The following is a 6,000-nucleotide window of genomic DNA, read 5'->3' as shown; positions in this document are numbered from 1 at the left end:
GGGGAACATGAGGAGAAGGCGGATAGCTGGGATTGAGGAATATGAGGAAGGCGGATAGCTGGGATCGGGGAACATGAGGAGAAGGCGGATAGCTGGGATTGAGGAATATGAGGGAGGCGGATAGCTGGGATCGGGGAATATGAGGAAGGCGGGTAGGTGGGATTGGGGGACATGAGGAGAAGGCAGGTAGCTGGGATTGAAGGATATAAGGAGAAGGCAGGTAGGTTGGATTGAGGGATATGAGGAGAAAGCGGGTAGGTTTGAATTATTGAATATATAGCTTTGTTGAACCTTTTCCTGTTCCTGTATTTTTCTGTTGTGCACAAGTAAAAAGCCAATGGAAAATGTCAATAAAATGGAAATAACAAAGCCACGGAACTAATTAATATAAAATCTTTACCTATCTTCTCCTCTGAATCACCAGCTAATCATTGCTCAGTTACAAATCTTGACCTCAGCTCCTCTCGAAAATATTTAATGCATCTAGAAACATCAAAGAATATTTTGCAGAACTGCCAATCACCATAGGCTGATTAATAAGCTCTGCTAATTATAAGTACATTGTTGAATGTGTAACAATCTCTTTTTGACCCAAGTAAAGGAGCATCATGATTTCAGATGAGGACATATCAGTATTACTGTATTTACCTCTGTGGATTAGAGATAACCTAACGTTGAGATTCCTTCTAGGCTTTCATGTCTCGTTATGCTGCACATTTTCTGTCATTGTGATGTTTTGTCTTTGAAATCAAAGTTAATCATGCTGCCTCCTCCTCAAGCTCTTTCTTCTTCAAGATCTTAAATCGGTGGAGTTTGTACTGCACATTTTTGATGAACTCCACCTCATCCTGATTACTCATGCTGGAATCAACAACGCACAACATCAGCATTCGGATCAGCTTTCAATTCAACATAAATAAAGTGGTGGTTTGAGGCAAAACTAGGGAGGCTTCCAGTATAATGGAGCAAGGGCTTACTCATAACAAATAAAGGTAAAGAATACACAGGCAGAGGCTCCAAACAGCTCTTCACTCTCTATCTCCAGGGTCCACCCTGTCTGGGACCCTGCTCCCAGGAGCCCATGCTTTTCCCCCCATTTGTCTGGGTTCATGCGCTCCCGCGTGATAGGCCCTGAGCTGGTCACGTGGACCCTTAAGGCTTGTCCTTAAAGGGGTTACGCTACCACAAACAACAACCTCTATCTTCTTCCCCACTTCGACAGAGAAGGCAGGTAGGTGGGATTGATCTTTCATACTGGCTCCTCCAACAACATGTATTCCAGGAATCCCATTCGTGTCTTCCAACCTGAGCTAGTTCCTACTCACTATTACTCACTTTCATTGGCCCTTGTCCCTCACTATGTTGATTTGAAATTATTTTTCTGCATTGACAGATGCTTTGACTTTTTAACTCTGGTCTATTGCATGACTGTCCTTCTTTCTATTTCATCATCAGTGTCAGGAGTTTCGGCCATTTCAAATTTACTTCCAAATTTCTTTCTCTCAAGTCAGAGTAACGGAAGCTCTCTACCTTCCCAATGCCTCACTGCCGGTGATGTTTAATTTTTCTGCAGCTGCCTTCACCTTCAAAATCTCACCTTCTCCTAGTCATAGGATTTGCAGTGCAGAAGGAGGCCATTCGGCCCATCGAGTGTGCACCGGCCCTTACAAAGAGCACCCTACTTAAGCACACATATCTACCCTATCCCCGTAACCCAGTAACCCCCACTTAACCTTTTTTGGACACTAAGGGCAATTTAGCATGGCCAATCCACCTAACCTGCACAATTTTGGACTATGGAAGGAAACCGGAGCACCCGGAGGAAACCCACGCACACACGGGGAGGATGTGCAGACTCCGCACAGACAGTGACCCAAGCCGGGAATCGAACCTGGGACACTGGAGCTGTGAAGCAACTGTGCTAAGCACTAATGCTACCGTGCTTGCCCTTCTCAACTATCCATACCTTCAACCAGCTCCTCTCTTTCTTTACTGATCTGAACCATACCTCAAAAAGCACCAAAGAATCATGGAATCATAGATTCATAGAATTTGCAGTGCAGAAGGAGGCCCTTCGGCCCATTGAGTCTGTACCGGCCCTTGGAAAGAGCACGCTACCTAAGCCCGCACCTCCACCCGATCCCTGTAACCCAGTAACCCCATCTAACCTTTTTTGTACACGCAGGGCAATTTAGCATGGCCAATCTATCTAACCTGCACATCTTTGGACACCTTCTCCCCAGTGGGAAAGGTGGCTACGTTAAGGTTTCTGGAGAAGTACAAATCGTTGCTGAAATGTCCACTCTTCCCTACAGGATGTTTAAACCTTTTCCCTTTCAAGTATTTTATCAAATAGCTTTTGTTAAGTTAGTTTTGAATCTGCTTTCACCATCCTTTCAGGCAAAGCATTCCGCATCGCAACAACTCACTGGGTAAAAACAAATCTCCTCATCTCGGGCGAGATTCTCCGACCCCCCGCCAGGTCGGAGAATCGCTGGGGGCTGGCGTGAATCCCGCCCTCGCCGGTTGCCGAATTCTCCGGCACTGGATATTTAGCGGGGGTGGGAATCGCGCCGGCGCCGGTTGGCGGCCCCCCCCCCCCCCCGGCGATTCTCCGGCCCGGATGGGCCGAAGTCCCGCTGCTGGAATGCCTGTCCCGCCGGCGAAAATCAAACCACCTCTCTTACCGGCGGGACAAGGCGGCGCGGGCAGGCTCCGGGGTCCTGGGGGGGGCGCGGGGCGATCTGGCCCCGGGGGGGGGGGTGCCCCCACGGTGACCTGGCCCACGATCGGGGCCCACCGATCCGCGGGCGGGCCTGTGCCGTGGGGGCACTCTTTTCCTTCCGCCTTCGCCATGGTCTCCACCATGGCGGAGGCGGAAGAGACCCCCTCCACTGCGCATGCGCAGGGATGCCGTGAGCGGCCGCTGACGCTACCGCGCATGCGCCGCCCGGCAAAGTCAGTTTCGAGCCAGCTGGCGGGGCACCAAAGGCCTTTCCCGCCAGCTGGCGGGGCGGAAATCAGTCCGGCGTGAGCCTAGCCCCTCAAGGTGAGGGTTCGGCCCCTCAAGATGCGGAGACTTCCGCACCTTTGGGGCAGCGCGATGCCAGACTGATTTGCGCCGTTTTTGGCGCCGGTCGGCGGACATCGCGCCGATTGCGGAGAATCCCGCCCCCTATCTCTGATTCTTCAGCCAGTCAACTTAAAACTGTACCCTTTGATTACTGTCCATTCTGTCAGTTCATAGAATCATAGAATTTACATTGCAGTAGAAGGCCATTCGGCCCATCTGCACCGGCCCTTGGTAAGAGCACCCCACTTGAGCCCACACCTCCACCCTAACCCCACCTAACCTTTTTGGACACTAAGGGCAATTTATCATGGCCAACCCACCTAACCTGCACATCTTTGGACTGTGGGAGGAAGCCGGAGCACCCAGAGGAAACCCACGCAGTCACGGGGAGAATGTGCAGACTCCGCACAGACAGTCACCCAAGGCCGGAATTGAACCTGGGACCCTGGAGCTGTGAAGCGGCAGAGCTAACCACTGTGCTACCGTGCTGCCCAGTGTTTTTCCCCATCTGTTCAATACCTTCATTATTTTGTCTACCTCTATTAACTGATCCTCCGGCCAGCTTGCTGCGGCGCAGCGTGGCCAGTGAATCCTCGCTTACGAGATCTACCTGGTTCGCAGCCTCGCGAGATTCAACGCAATCTCACCAAACTTTGCAAGGCGAACCCCGCCCACAATGGGCATAAGCACGTTTTAGCAAATCTGCATATTAAAGCGAGGCCGTACACCTCACGCTAATATGCAGATTACTGAGGTACCTGAGGCTTTGGGACTCAATCCCTTCGCCTCGGGACCTCAGGCGAGCGCCGTTCAGCACTGGACCCCATAAACAGGGACCAGATGGAACGGCACTCTTGGGATTCTCCTAGGGGATTGGAGGTCCCCAGCTGAATGCCTTTTGGACAGGGTGGTGTCCTGGCACTGCTGGTGCTACCTGGGTGCCTCAACAGTGCCAGGCTGCCTTCCTGTACGTGGGCACAATTGGGCCTGGCTTGCCTGCTGTGGGTGTTGGAAGATGGGTGGAGGGGGGGGCTCCCCCTCTCATGGTGCGTTCAGGCTAGGGGGAGGTCCGGGATTCTTTTTGGGGCCTTGGAGATTTTTAAATGGTGTCCAGATCTCTCACTACAACGGGGAGTTCTGGCAAGTGGGGCTCCCCATTGTAAAAAACGGGGCTATGTGTGGCCTCGGTGGCGTGTTCCCCATTCAGTCCCCTTATTCAAAGCGAGTCGTGTTGAATAAGCGTGTGTTTTTCAGCACTGCGAGTGCCAGGAAACACATGGATGAATGCACTTGCTCGGGGACACTGTTCTCGTTTGGGAAGATCGCGGCCTTTAACTTTCCCTATTCCAGGGAGAATAACATCAGCTCCTCTCGTCTCGCCATGTAACCCGGGTTTTGTCACCAAAACATTTCATCAGAATAATAACTTGCCACACCAGATTAGTGGGAACAGTGATGTTGATGGACAGCTGTGACGTTGTCTGCATGTGTTTCTGCAGACTTGTCATCCTAGAAACCAGAAGAAGTTCATTTCAAGGCTCTATACGGGAAGAAAAAGAATTATTACAAAAAAGAAAAGATTGAAAAAAATAGACTTGAAATATCAAATCATCTTTCTTGCAGTTTCACTTTGTGATGTTGCTGTAGATTATTTTGGTTGATTGAACTGAAAACCCTTCATATGTTGCAGTATAATTATCTATTTCTTCTTCTGGGGCCAATTGTATAAAATCAATCAGGCATGAGCATAAAAAATGACGTTATATATATCCTGTAAAAGTAAAAACAATCTTGAAGTTTCCGTTACCTCGTGTTTAATGCAGGAGGTTGTAAAGTGAAAATGCAGGAGAGTGAACAGCGGGTGTGGTGACCAAATCTCTACTCAGAACTTGGCCCTGATTTTCTTGCTCTGTTCCACGGAATAGCTTCAACTGCAGTTGCATCTTGGGATGGGGTTATTCCAAATTTTTCAGTGGACATTTCTCTGAGAAAAAAAGAATATTTTTACCTGAAATGAAATTAAATGAAAATCGCTTATTGACACAAGTAGGCTTCAAATTTACCAAGATGGCGCCGGAGCGAGGCGACTCTCTGCGAGCTCTCACAAACAGTTCCACTTTTTACTTAACTTATACTCGTTCTAATCTTTTAAAAATTAATTCTAAACCTAACATTATTACTAGCCTCTCTCTTTTATCATCCGATGCCAGTGCTTTTGTAGTTACATTGTATATGTTGTGTTGCCCTATTATGTATTTTCTTTTATTCCCTTTTCTTCTCATGTACTTAATGATCTGTTGAGCTGCTCGCAGAAAAATACTTTTCACTGTACCTCGGTACACGTGACAATAAACAAATCCAATCCAATCCAATCCAAATGAAGTTGCTGTGAAAAGCCCCTAGTCGCCACATTCCAGCACCTGTTCGCAGAGGCTCGTACGGGAATTGAACCCACGCTGCTGGCCATATAAAAGCCAGCTATTTAGCCCATTGTGTTAAACCAGCTCCGTCTTAAACAGGCAACCCCCTTTTTGAAACTGTGACCCCTGGTTCCAGTCTCTCCCACAAGGAGAAACATCCAGTCAGCATCCATCCTGTCAAGTTCTCTTGGGATCTTATGGGCGTGATTCTCCGATCTGGAGACTAAGTGCTGACGCCGGAGTGAAAACCGGAGTGTTTTACTCCGGCGTCGGAGGCCGTTCCCAGACTCCAATTCACACTCCCCCGGGGGACTAGGAGCGGTGCCGCGTCATTTACGCGCGCCAGGCCTTGGCGCCGCATAAAAGCGGCGCCGCATAAATGACAGGGCCGGCGCCGCATACATGACGTCAACTGCGCATGCGCGGGATAACCTGCGCCAAGTCGCACATGCGCGGTTGATGTCCTCCCCGCGGCCGCACCGCAAGATGATGGCGGAGCGATCTTGC

The sequence above is a fragment of the Scyliorhinus torazame genome, chromosome 8 (genome assembly GCF_047496885.1).
Source record: "Scyliorhinus torazame isolate Kashiwa2021f chromosome 8, sScyTor2.1, whole genome shotgun sequence".
Classification (NCBI taxonomy): domain Eukaryota; kingdom Metazoa; phylum Chordata; class Chondrichthyes; order Carcharhiniformes; family Scyliorhinidae; genus Scyliorhinus; species Scyliorhinus torazame.
This window is presented reverse-complemented; position numbering follows the sequence as displayed.